The sequence below is a fragment of the Macrobrachium nipponense genome, chromosome 2, assembly GCF_015104395.2.
Source record: "Macrobrachium nipponense isolate FS-2020 chromosome 2, ASM1510439v2, whole genome shotgun sequence".
In the NCBI taxonomy this organism is placed as follows: Eukaryota; Metazoa; Arthropoda; class Malacostraca; order Decapoda; family Palaemonidae; genus Macrobrachium; species Macrobrachium nipponense.
Window position 1 is genome coordinate 66,947,992 of NC_087201.1, and position 15,000 is coordinate 66,962,991.

Here is a 15,000-nt window from a genome sequence, read left to right on the forward strand (position 1 = left end):
CTGTTGTTTTTTGTTAAAATAATTACGTGTTTGGGCTGCTAGAAGTTAAAGATGAAAGTTCCTTTAGTCTTTGTCGAATCAATTGTGATTCGATAGGTTTTCCTCGAAGTAAAAAAGTTCTAGACCTTCTCAATCTTATATTCACTTTGTTATGATCAGGTTTAAAGCATAGAACTTCATTTAGGCTGGCGAAAAGAAAAAGTGCTTTGTAAGGAATTGAGTCCCGGGACTTTTTTCCATTCATTTTATAAATGCTTTTGATTTAGCTTCATAATAAAAACACGAAGTATAGCGACAAAAAATTAAATAACTTTTTTTAATGATTGTATTTTCAATGATAATATAAAGTACAAAAAATGCATATCCCACCTGTCAATAACTTTCAGGTGTCCCTAAAAATAATAGTAAAAAATAAAATGAAAGATATGTAAAAAGGTGAATGTAACCCCTCCCGGAGTGCATGAACCTTGCACGGAAAATTCACATTTTCTCTCTCCTCACCGAAGTTTCTCTAATCCGATTCTTTTTTAGTAAAACTTGCCCAAGAATCTTTCTTCATTAGATTTTTCTTGCTGATGCTCCGATTCCAGAGTTTCTTATTGGTTTTTGGACTCGTTCTTTCGTCGCTGTTTCTCTGACTTCATTCATCACAATGTCTTTTGTTGGTGTCAATGGCAGAAAATGTTTATCTAAGCTGTTCCTTTGTATTACAATTTGTTTCTTTGAATGTGACGATAGACATCCGTATCCGGTATTATAGAATCTATCTATCGTGAAGGGATGATGCATATAGTGCTCAAACCCCACCACAGATTACGATTCGAAACAAGTAAAGTATGCGCCGAAGTTTCTTCGGCGCGATCAAGTTTTCTGTACGGTGTATAATGCTGTGTCTCATGAAGCCTTCAGCCACACCCAGGTTGTGACTGTCCTATAGCGTTGCCAGACGAATGATTATGGTTAACTTTAACCTTAAATAGGAAAAAAAGGTACTGAGACTATAGGGTCGTAATTCGGTATGTTTGATGATTGGAGGGTGGATGATCAACATAACAATTTGCAGCGCACTAGCCTCAGTAGTTTTAAGATCTGAGGGCGGACACGAAAGTGCAGATGGACAGACAAAGCCGGCACGAGAGTTGTCTTTTGCAGAAAACTAAAACTCGGCAAATCAGATGCATGGCAGGAGCCTCGATGATATGGACTGCAGATATTTATATTCTTAGAAAAAAGAAAACTGAAATGACTAACTGCATAACAATGATCTTGTTGCTAAAGATAGTTGTTGGTTTAATGTGCATAGTTCTAATTTAACAGTAATGAAGCTTCTACGTCTCTTCGTTACGGGTACTTTCATTTTACTTTGTCAGCTTTCACAACTTGCAATATAATATAATCGCTTGAAAAGTTATGAAATCAACAGTATAAGTGAATCGTTGTATTTTTTAATTGTGGTAGTATCCCAAAATTGCTCTTCACGGGAGTAAGAAACGGAAGGACTTTCATTATAAAAGAAGCCGGATTGTAATAGAGAGGGATTATTTGATTTTAGTCGGGAGAGAGGAAAAGGAAAAATGTTCTTGGGTGATTAAAATTGCCGTTTATTTATTTCATTCAATTTAGAATGATGAAATGCCATTCACGATCAAGGTTACCGTGCTGAAGGTTTTGTCGGAGAGTCAGCGCTAATTTTAAACATTGTATGTATTTATGTATATGTGTATATATATATATATATATATATTATATATATATATATATATATATTATATATATATTGTAATGAGATTCCTCATATTACGCCATCTCTTCTTCCAATTAACATGACGTTAAAAAGCCCAGAAGAAAGTAAATACTCTTATTTTCTCATTTATAATAACGATACAGGCTAAATTTGCCCCTCTCTCTCTCACTCAGCACTTCCTTTAATGGATTAAGCCTTTCATCTCATTTTGTTCATTTGGTGCCTTGTTTTTACAGATTCACCGACTGGAAGAGAAAGTCCGACTGAGGACATACCGACATAGTTGAGTGTGTTCAGCCGCCATATTTAAATAGCAGGCCACATGGTTAACCTGGGAAGACCTCATGGCAGAGATGCGCCAGGGGACTGGTAACCCCCTCTGATGGGATGCCTGTACACCATCTCCGAAGGCATAAAAGGCCAGAGCCCCAGACGAACGGAGTTACGGGCTGCTCTAGGAGCAAGAGCCCGTGCCAGCACAAGGCTGGCTTAATCTTCAACAACAAAAACAACGACGAACGGCCTTAGAACTTTTCTCACACTCCTTGAATACAGGTCGACCTTTGTAACATTGGACTCCTTGCTCCCTCTGAGCTACCCCCTTGTGAGAAATGTAGCTGTTTGTTAGCCAATATGACCTTTGATGCGCATTAAAGTGTCCCTCCCTATTGGCCCTTGAGGAAGAAGACTACAACGTCTATAGAAGATAATGTACAAATTCCAAGGTGATTAGCTGTCAGTCCCTTTCTCACGTCTTCGACTTTTTTCTTTCCCATTCCTCGAGCAAGTCCTGTATTGTGCTATAATTGTGCATTATTGTGGAGCTTCAGCCAAGAATGTTTCTCAGTGATAAGTTATGTGCTTCATTTCTTTGGGAGTTGTTAGGTACCTTCTGTACACCCCCTCGATCCTCGAACCACATGTTTTGTGCAATCTGTTCAACTCCCCATAGCTCTCGTTGCAGATTGCAAAGGTGCAGCTGTGGACACTGGACTATCACTTCGTAGGCGGGGGAAATTCTCCCCATTATTTTCTTCGCTCCATGTGCCCAGAAACCTCCAGTAACTTATTCATCCACTTTAAGATATAAGTCATTATTTGTAATCTGTGTTACGTCCCCTCTGAGCCCACATATTGTAATCCTTTTTTCTTCTGATATGATTAAGAGTGTAAATATAATCAATTCAGCTAACCCTTACTGTTTAACTAACTATTACCCAATCTGAAGTAGGCCCTCGGCCGTAATTTTGAATATGATTGCCCACCTTGTCAAGACTATTGTCAGCTCTGCATCATTTTCTCATCCTTGGTTGCACACTCCCAGGCAGTCATATTAATATATATATATATATATATAATATATATATATATATATATATATATATATATGATATATATTGATATATATATATATATATATATATATATATATATATATATATATATATTATATACATATATATATAGATATAAACATATATATATATATAATATATATGATACTATATATATATATATATAGTATTATTAATATATAATTATATATATATATCATATATATGTATATATGTATGGATATATATATATATATATATATATCATATATATATATATATATATATATATATATATTTACACACTTTAGGCTCAAAGGAAATTTTCTCCTTTTTGTATATGTGCTCTTATGCCTCCAAAAAGGAAATTTTCTCCTTTTTGTATATGTGCTCTTATGCTCTCCAAAAACTTCGAAAAGTCAAATACATACAAATAATGAGCATACATTCCTTAGTTTCCCTTCCTTGTGTGTAAATGTTTACATTCCCACACCCCAGGCGAGTTGCAAATACAACAGGCTCTGTTTTATTTACACGAAGTTGGACATTTTTACAGTGACATAAATTGCCTTGTCTCACGTACTTGTAATTTTTCCCTACCCACAAGAGTTTTTTTTTTTTTTTTTTTTTTTTTTTTTTTTTTTAGCTATCCGCTAAAAGAATATCTTGAAATAAATAAAGAAGACTTACCTGTACGCCACCTGCAGTATTTTGCCAACGCTTCAAACGCGTCCAATTCTTTCTTTCTTTATTTCCTCTCTTTCAGGAGCTTGCTCCTCGGTTCTCGATTTATAACATTCAATCAATACTATATAAATAAATACTTTTTTTCAGACGCATAACAATTTTGTTTTCCTCTGAGGATTGCTTAAAGATTACTTTGTACATGACATTATAATAGCTTTCTCACTAATAACTCTATAAATAAATCCTTTTTTTGTGACCCATAACAATTTTGTTTTTCTCTGAGGGTTACTTAAAAATTACTTTGTGTATGACATTTTAATATTTTTCTCACTGGTGGTTACTATTGAGGACATAAAAGGCATAAACATTATCTCCACTTTAAAAAAAAAAGTTATTTTTTTATTTGATTTCAATAGTAAAATTATGTTCAAAGACAAAATTCATTGACCTGATGCCTTTTACTGAACTTTGTTCTTCCTAGTACTGAACCATTGGATATTCCCACCTACTTAAAAACTTTGGAGTTAGTGTAACGTTTAGTCGATGGAAGTTTGTGGCTACTTTAATTTTAGTCACAGTGGAAAAACACTGAAAGGAGAATAGAACAACATAATAATTCTAAGATATGGACAGCTGAACAGTAGAATTTTCCTGAATAATATTGTAAACAATTACACAACCAACTAGACATGGGTAAAAAGATAGTTTGTGCTAATAATTTACAGGAAAGAAACAGCACTGAGTCTAGTTTTATAGAACAAGAGTTTTGTAAGAATATCAACATCCGTCAGGGGATGTGCAAACTTGACCCCAGAATTTTAAAAGAATTATTTAATATGTACAAATTTTAAGAAATGCAGTTGGCATTGTGGGGGATAAGATAGGCATCCACTGCATGGATAAACAGATTGACAAGTCAAGTATTCACACCTGCCAGGTGTGAATATGTGGTTTCCAGCGATCTGTATTTTCGTTTGTTTTGTTCCCCTGGCATACAAATTGTAACTTCCTTTTACTATGTATAAATCCCTGAATATGAATAGGATTTATGTCCGTTATTTAATTTTCCCTTTTAAATATATATATATATATAATATAATATATATATATATATATATATATATATATATATATATATATATATATATATATGATATATATATATATGTATATGTTATTATATATTATATTATATATATATATATATATATATATATGTATATATATATATATATATATATATATATATATATATATATATATATATATATATGTATGATATATATATATATATATATATATATATATATATATATATATATATATATATATATATATATATATATATATTATGTATATATATATATATATATATATATATATATATATATGTGTGTGTGTGTGTGTGTGTGTGTCTGTGTGTGTGCGTGAGTGTTTATAATACCGAATGTGTCTCCTTTTGCGTGTAACTTATACTAAGTCCGACCCTGTATGATCATAATATTTTTTTTTTTTAACGGGAGTAATTGTATCGTCAAGAGGCGCTCAGACAATGTCCAGCAACAAAGAACATAAAAAAAAATTTCAGCTTTTGAATTCCTCTAGTTGGCTACTTTGCTGGAGAAATGACACACTAAATTCTCCTTTTCATTTGAAACTTGTTGATATTACTATTGTCATTCACGTTTTTTTCTTGTTTTTTTCTCCCACAGAGAATGAATATTTGAGAATATGCGCATATACATGACTGAAAAAATAATAACTTTTTTGCCTCTGTAAGAATAGATTGCTGTCTGTAGCCTTATTAAATTTATCACAGTCTGCTTTCTGTTCAAGGTAAGTGAGGCATTGTTATAAACAGACAAAAGGATTATTCATTGTCGAGCTAGAAAAAAAATGTATTCGTAATTGCTTCTTGGCTTTACGGGCAATGAAAACAGACAAAAAAATGGTATAAACCGATCTCAGTTTTATAGCCTCAAATAAATGATATTGAGACATTGAAAACGTTTCCGGAATCGAAAACAATTTTCATTCTTTATTGTTGCCCCCATATTGGAACGCTGTCTAAATTGCTGTGAATTTTTTCGTCAATGAATAAAATTTTTTCAAGAGTGAATAAATAAATCGTTATGTATCTGACGTTACGATGCCATGAATATAAAGATTGCCTGATCCTGTCTTTCCAATAAAGGATATTTTAAACTGAATAGGATCAAGTCTTGTTTTAGACAAAGAGTGACAAATTGCCTTTGAATATTTAGTATATCATCAAAGGAAATCTTATAAAGGGCGTAATCCTTTGTTGTAATTCCGTCTAGACCTTTTGACAAGACCGAAAATAAAACTAAAACAGAAACTGCAACATATATCATAGGACATGCACAGTTCCTTTTCCACACAGTAAACCTGGCTTCAAACCGTACACAACATATGTTTCTGGAAATGTCAGCACACACTTGACCATGACTTCGGGAACTAAAGTCTCCAAGCTTCATCTGTCACAGAATGAAAATATATCGTGCAATTACTGCAAAAATCATTGAACAGACAACTTTATTTTTTGCTACATAAATAAATAGTCAGCAAAAGTCTGACTTAGTACATGCAATGTTGCGATGATACCATGGATTTGCCATTTTTAATCGGAGATCATTGGCAATGCTCTTTACTGTTTTCATAAATGATTTCTTAAGGATCCAGTTATCTTCAACAATTGCAAGGGGCAATGAGATTCGAACCAAAGCCTTGGGGAGCCTAACAAAAGAGAGTGCTATTCTTATTGGAACGTTTTCATTCCCAGTACTTCATTAAACTTCAATGAAAGAGTATGTCTCGAAAGACAGTAATGAAATCCCGGGGTTTCGCGGATCATAGCTCTGACAGCTGTCTTGAAATCTTTGCTCTCGATTTTAGTTTACTGTCAACTGTTTTAATTACACACACACACACACACACACACATTTATATAAAATATATAGAATATATATATATATACATATATAGTATATCTATATATATATATATATTATATATATATATATATATAGATATAGATATATATATATATATCTATATAAATATGATATATATAGATATAATATATATATATATATATAGTATATATATTATACAATATAATATTTTTTTTATATATCTATATATATATATATATATATATATATATATATATATATATATATATACATATATATATATGCAGAAGCCAGGTACTATGTCGTACCTCTAAGTAAATGGGGATGCTGCCTCCTCTCCTGTTTACTCCACTCAGGTCATTTCTCCAACAAACCACCCAACCAGCAGAGAACAAGCAGTTGACAATAGAAACATTCCCCCACGCAGATCAAGACGAATTCTGGAAAGAACGAGGGCTCAACCGCCTGATCATTCATAATATAAACTAGCTTGTTACCTAACCGTTGTTTTTGCAAATGTTTGTGCTCTTACTTGTTAGGTGACATACTATCACATTTTAGTGAACAAGACCACAGGTGATGGTCGAAAGCTTTAATCCTGTACAAGCATATATATTATAAACTACTATACCTAATGGATAACTTAAAAAACCCAAGAGGAATTTCATATTTACGTATGTGTATACACACACACACACACACACACACACACACACACACACATATATATATATATATATATATATATATATATATATATATATATATATATATATATATATATATATATATATATATATATATATATATATATATATATATATATATTATATATATATATATATATATATATATATATATATCTGTGTGTGTGTTAGCCTAAAAGAATAGGTGTTGATAGTTGCGGTTTTCGGTTTCATTTTACAACACACTCGGTAGGAGGATAATACAAACAACCACACAGACTGAAAATCCACAGCTGACAGATAGGGTGGAGACATTCATTTTCATTGTGTCAGGTGCTCTGTTTGCAAGATTGATTATCCCTTTTACATACATACCTATTTCCTTCCTTAAAATTTAAACATTTCGCATATTTCGTTTGAAGTTAATGGATCAAGTTTATACATGCCTTGAATGATGGTCATATTATCTGATAGTATCACTTTCTCGTGATCTTTAAATGGAGAAATAAAGTCCACAGTCGTATATGTGTAGTATATTGCTAAATACAGGTAGTTTTCTCCAACTTGATCAGTTGGCCTCTTCAGCCTGAATAAACATAGAAATATATTTAGGAGAACAAGCTCATATTATTACTAAAGCTTTTGTTTATAAAACTAGACTCAATAAGGTTTCTTTCCGGAACATTACTAAAATAAACTATCATTTTTGTTCCTGCAGAGTTCACTGTATTATGTTAGTGTGTGTGTGTGTGTGTGTGTGCTTCGGGATAGGCGTAAGGATACATTTTAATTAAGTGTGATATAAATAATAAAAGGATGATAGAAAACGATACGTGGGAAATTTCACCAAGTAAGAACATTTATTGACCCAGCGTTTGTAAGGAATTTTAGAAAAAGGGAAGAGATGAACGAGGCATTCATAACCCTAAACGAAGCTTATGTGTGTTAAAATTCAATGAATATTGACTGATCTGTTATAAAAGTGTGCTGAGAAATAAGTGAGTTTTTTCTCCATACTTTTTCATTCATTTTATAGAGGAATTACTTTGTGAAGAAGAGCAAGTACAGTAGTTATGGTATGTATATGCAAAGTTACAGGATAAGAATATGATAACTCAAATCTGGATGGCATGCCTGATAAACGCAGATGACATGTGTTTATTAGGGAGAGTAAAGGCAAGCTCCAGAAACTTAAGTAGAGGTTGAAAACCTTAGGCAAGAGTAGAAAGTTGAGAGTAAATGTAAGTCATCGTAGTTCCAACAATGAAAGATATTATAAAAATGGAACGATAAGTATTAGTTAGTATGTGAAAAAAAAGATATAGTATAGTTTTCATGGTATATTTGGCACAAGAAAACGAAAATAATTAGAAATGATTAGATACACAGAGGCAAGGAAAGGTTATAGGGTATGGAAATGGATATTTTAGAATATTTTAAATGGTTTGGTCAAACCGAAAAGGTAATGGCTAGAAGAAGGAAAAAAAAGTACAATACTGTCTTCTTTAGCATGGAGAGTGAGACTGACACACTGACTAGGATAGAGTAGCTGGAAAGACTAACGGTAATGAAAACAGAAACTGAGCACTTCAGTTTAATTTGGCTTTAAAACCATCAACTTATGGCTGTAACGCCTGACATTTCATCAATGCTGTTATTTCCGAATCATATTCCGAAAATATTAGGCGTGAATGATGAAAATTTTCTAGTTACGATATGAATATGCAAATGATATTAATATCCAGCTTTTCTCCTCCAATTTCAGATCCGAGGGTCATTAGTGCGATGCCTCTGTGCAGTTGTCGGGAATAAATGGCCTTTGAGAAGTAAGGTATGCAATTAAGGCTTGATTATTCTCATATAAGAGTTGCCATTATAGATAGCAAGATATTTATGTGCCACGATAGACGCCTGCCAATAGTAACAATACCTGTACTGCTAGTATCATTACTATGATTACTGCGATTATCTTTAATTTACATAATTTTACTAATGATAATGTAGACAAAATAGGGTGTAACCGGAAAAGTCAATTTAACATTTAATGAGAACTTGACAAGAAAAATGTGTCCTTCGTTACCATAATTTCGTCTTTACTTTTTACATAAGCACTCCTTTTCATGATTCCTGTCATTATATACTATCTTCAGCTATGAAAACTTCCAGATGAAGTCATATTTTGGCCAATGAAATAAAAAGAAAATATATATATATATATATATATATATATATATATATATATATATATATATATATATATATATATAGCATAAATATTTTACTATACATCAAAGATACTACAGTATATTCTACCGTCTCTTTAAACCATATATTCTACAGTCTCTTTAACATATATATATATATATATATATAATATATATATATATAATATAATATATATATATATAGATATAAGATATATATATATGTATATATATATATTAATCTATATATATATAGATAATATATATATATATATATATATATATATATAATTCGTATGTGTGTGTACTCCAGAAACCCGGTCATTGACACAGAATGTTGAAAATAGGAGTCTTTCTATCCAAGGCCGTCTGCCTCTATCTTTGAGGGACCAAATAATGAAAAACACTCCCATGTTCGGGTTCATATGTATGCCCAAAATGGTCACCCTCTTCCTCTCCTAATCCTATCCCATGACCTTGGTATTAGTTTCACCCCACTTCCGTCGCCGTGAAGTGACCTTTGTAGCTGTTTCCATTCTCAATAGGCTTGGTTAATCCTCTGTTCATGTTCATTTATATTTTCTCCCACACCTTAAATTGTGAACGTAGTAAAATCACCATAGTAGTTTCCCACATTTTCTTCAATGCTGGTCTGAGAACAGGCGATGAAATCGATTTCTGCTATGAGGATAGTGGTTTTGTTTTCGTTGTGAAAAATAAAATTAACTTCATCCAAGTCTATTTTGCGATTCTTTTCCCTGCAAAGTTTTGCGATAGCTTAGGTCTGATTGAAATATCTGATGTTAAGTCTGCGTTGTTTGGCTCTATCTTCCATTGCAGTCTGCCTTCATTCTATCGCAGATGCCGAACGATGCATCATTCCGTAGTCTCCCGCAGGACCCCCTGGTCTCCCGTAGGTGTAGAGCCGCTTACCCTGTGGATGACCTTGGTGGCTTCGATTAGTTCATCTAAGTGGGTCCTGAGTTCATCAAGCGACGATATCCTTTCGAGGGTGTCAACAATATCATGAATGGTCCGTCGATTTATATTTTGTTTACCAAAAGATTAACAAGTGTTATAGTAACGTGCGCAATTTCTTATTGGATGTTTTGCACTTATCTGGTCACGAGAAATTTTTGGCTACTCTCCTCAACCAGAGCTGCATGAAGCTGCTACGCCTGTTAGCGGATTCCTCGCTAATACCGGTGTATAAAACAAGGTTCTACGTCGTAGTAGTTTATCGTGGTTCGACCGAATGACAGAGCGTTGTAATTATTTTTACAATAAGAGCTTCACTATTCAATTGATATGTGGTACAGATGATTCAGTGGCGAAATACTCTAAGTTCAGTTAATCCCTTGCAACGAGCAATCATGCTATTGCCTGACCAAGATCATCAGTCAGACGCGCAAAGAGGAAGTCGTGAAGACTAAAGATTCAGTTCCTTAACCCTCACTCTGCTGCCAGTAATGTATCCTTCTCATTGGTTTGAGACTCAAAATATATTGAAGTTAATTTTAACCATAGGTGTGTCTGACAGCCAACAAGATGATTATCACGGTACTTGTGCCGAATGTGTTTACTCAATAAATAAGCGAACCAGTTAACATTCACTTGGAGGCCATCTCACTTGCGGAATGCTCAAAATTTTCTCTTGTCTTGGTTCTTATAAATAATTATCTCTTAACGGAAGTGCGTCACTTCGATCGGGGTGCGACTCCATAAATTGTTTCTGGTTTTTCAGTTCTGGACAATAACTGACCTTCAGGTTGCCTCATTAAAAAACAAAAGAAATAAGGAATGAATGAAGGGGAAAAAATGTAGGTGGAAATAAATAAAAAAAATAAGCTGGTTCTATTTCAGGAAGGGCACGAGAGGCCTATTCATTTTCGTCATTTTGGCGAAAAAGAGCCTCAGTAAAATTCTGTGAGTAAAAAAAAATTTTTTTTAGAATGAAATTGAAAAACTGACTGGTTGAAGTAAAATTCTAGAAAGAGAATCAGAATTCAATCTCGGATTGAAATTCCTGTTTTCATATTCCCTCGAAAGGGAATATGGCATCCGAATATCCACCAGCTTTGCTCTTTGCAGAATATAGTTCGAATAAAATTCGTGTTTTGAGCAATATGAATGGCATTTTGTGTCTTTATTATTCGTTATGTCTGTCAACCCTCGATTTTATCACGGAAGAATATTGTTGTGAATAATTCTCCTTAAGCAATTTTTTTTTTTTTTTTTTTGCACTTGACCGAGATTTCTCATTTGAATTATGATACAGCTTGCATCACGAAGAGGGGAAATCGTTAGTAGTACAGGAAATACAGGAAAAATAAGTAATATAGTCATTACTGGTCCTCTGGTAAGGTGGCTAGTGTCGTGGATTGCCGCTCAGATGTCACGAGTTCGCGTCTCCCTCAGGGCCATAAAAAATAACTCGTTCTGTATCATGATCAGTTACAACTGCAGTGTGGGGTCTGCGATGGGAGGTTGAAACCAACATCCTTTGGAAGCTTGAATTTCAAGTCCATGGCCCCTGTGTGCTTGTTCCACGCGAATAGGTTTCATCGATTGAAATAGTAATAATAATATTATTGCGAGCTTCTAACATTTTTACCACAAATATTTACCATCTCAAATATTTCTTCCTTACTTGGAATACCCATGATAACATTAACACAATCTTCAACAACAAACGGTAGGATAATTTACTGTAATAAGTTATTGTACAAAATATGCAATATGGTGATTGCAAATGGTTTCATATTGGTTATATCCATTCTAATGTATGCATCCAAGTTAGATGAGCTAGGCTATACTTACCTTTGCGGAATTAGTGATAATCATCATTTATAATTGTTGCTAATTAAAATTCCAGTTTCAAAATAGAAACGAAATCACAATGCATAGGTGACATGGAAAAAAAAAAAAAAAACTTTACGAAAAAAACATTTGTTGCCAAAGTATTAAAAAATAAATCACTAGATTTTTGCAGAATAAAGTGTAGCTCAAAATATAAATCAAGATAGATAATTCAGAACTAGCAGGTTTTTCCAGTACCTTAAAATATTATTCCAAAGAAAATTTTAATATAAAAAGATTAATTATGTCACATAACACAAAGCTTTTAATCTTCATACTTAAAACACATTCAAATTATAATTATATATGAAAATAACACAATAATCCAATAAATAAATCCGTGGCTTTATAATAAAAATCAATAAAAAGAATGAAAAATGCCATTCTAGTGAAAAAAAAAATTATAATATTTAAAAAAGCATTTGAAGTTGCTCTTGAGTGAGTACCTAATTATTGCGAAATTTCCTATATTTCTTCTATTCGAAAAGGAGATATTTCAAATAACATAAGTAAGCATAACAAGGGGAGATATGAGAGTTTGATAACCGACACATTTTCGTATTTCTTGTTCACATGGGAATTATGCAGCATGCATTCTAAAATTAAATACCACTGCAACATTTTATGATAGTAAGAATATTACACAGGAGAACAACACGACGACAGATATAAAGATCGAACGCTTATCAACGTCTCTGGGTACGCTTTTGCTCCTTTGTTTGTTTCCGTGATAAGCTTCGCATTATGGCCACTGAGCATAGCTGGTCTGAATTCAATTAGGTGTGTTCTAGTCGAGCGAGGAGTCTTTGAAGCGAGCTCTCTGAGGATTAATATTGGCTCCACGTGTGCTCATGGTCTAGACTTATACGTACCCTTTGCAAACCGAAGAGACATTCGGAATATCTGGTGAACGATGGATTCATTTCAACTTTATTTTCCTACTATTTAAAAGGACAGATACCCAGGAAGGCTAGAAGGGGGTATTAACAACATGCAAGAAAACAATACGAAGAACATACTCAACTTTTGAATTTATACTGTGCGTATATCATACGCTCAATGATGACCTAAATATGCAAAATAGCAGTTGCTTGATTTCCAAAAAATATAAACCTTTCTTAACCAAATTTTAATATTATTACGCTAAAGGTAACGTTCAGAATACATTCCCTTTCGATATCTCTCGTTGTGATGTTATTCGAAAAATATTTCTGCGCATGAACGCTTGTTTGAGTATGCAAGTATGCAAGCAAGTGTTACCGGGTAGCACATCCCTGAGAAGCAGATTTCATAAAAGCATTTATAGTTTTATGTACCATCTCATGGGCAAATGAATATTACACGACTGGCGTGATCCTTTGATATTTGATACAACTAAAGTTTGCATTGGATGCAGATGGATCCCAATAAACAACCTCGGGTGCTCTATCTTTCATACTGGTTTTGTGTCCGCAGTTTTGCAGCTTTTAATAAATATTTGTAAAAATGGGAACTGCGACTGCTACTGAAACTTTTATTTTCGTAGAGACGAACCCTTGCGGTTGATAGGAAATATGCTGAAAAAAATGGTCGGGTTGAAAAAAAAATCAACATTGTCTATCACAAACGAGAGGAAAAAAAAAAAGAGTGGAATGGACAGTGACAGAACGTGTCACAACAACGGCGAAAGTTCAAATGATATTTGTGCCTGCTACAACTTCACAGTTATGGCAAGACTGGCTACTGTTATCGGATTAATGTCTGTATTCGCATTTGTTATGCATTGAAGCTATATATACTTTACATATTTCCACAATGACAATATTATATTTATGAACCTTACTAAGCTCACCCCCGTACCCTGGTGCATTAGGCACTGGACTCTTTTTGATTTTAGAGGTTTGATAAATTATAAATGACAAAAAATATGCATGATTTACTACAATCAAGATATTTCATTAAACCTCTAAGATAGACATTCTTTTCAATAGTTTACATGTAACCTGAAAGTGTATTACTTCCCAACTGCGATACAGCAATAACCTAGTAGCCCTCTATCAGGTTTCCATTAATACCCTTTTATTACATGAAACAGCCGGCATTACTTGTCTATGCATTCTTATTAGACTATCTTATTTTCATAATTGTATTAAAGGAAACTTTCACCTTGTGACTTATCGCTTAGTGTGAACACTTTATTACATGTGAAATATAACCAGTCTTTTTAAAAAACATGAAAAAGAACCTGGTGATCATTCAACTTTAGGATTTTTGCAGTTACGAATCAAATAATGAAACATCCAATATGTGCTTGGTGACGTATTCAAGCTTAATATCAACGAGAAAGATACATAAGTTTGACCGAAGATATTTTGTCACCAACATCACTGACAGCATCCAGGGACAGAGAAGTGAGAGAGAGCTAGTTTTAAAAGTAACATATGAATTAGTAAATGGGTCTGTAGAAATTATCGAAGCATCTCATTCCAGTGTCATTACGATCTTTGAGGTAAAGAAGCATATATTGAGAGAAGCCCTCTGAACGGATTGTAGAGGATCAATGTACATCTC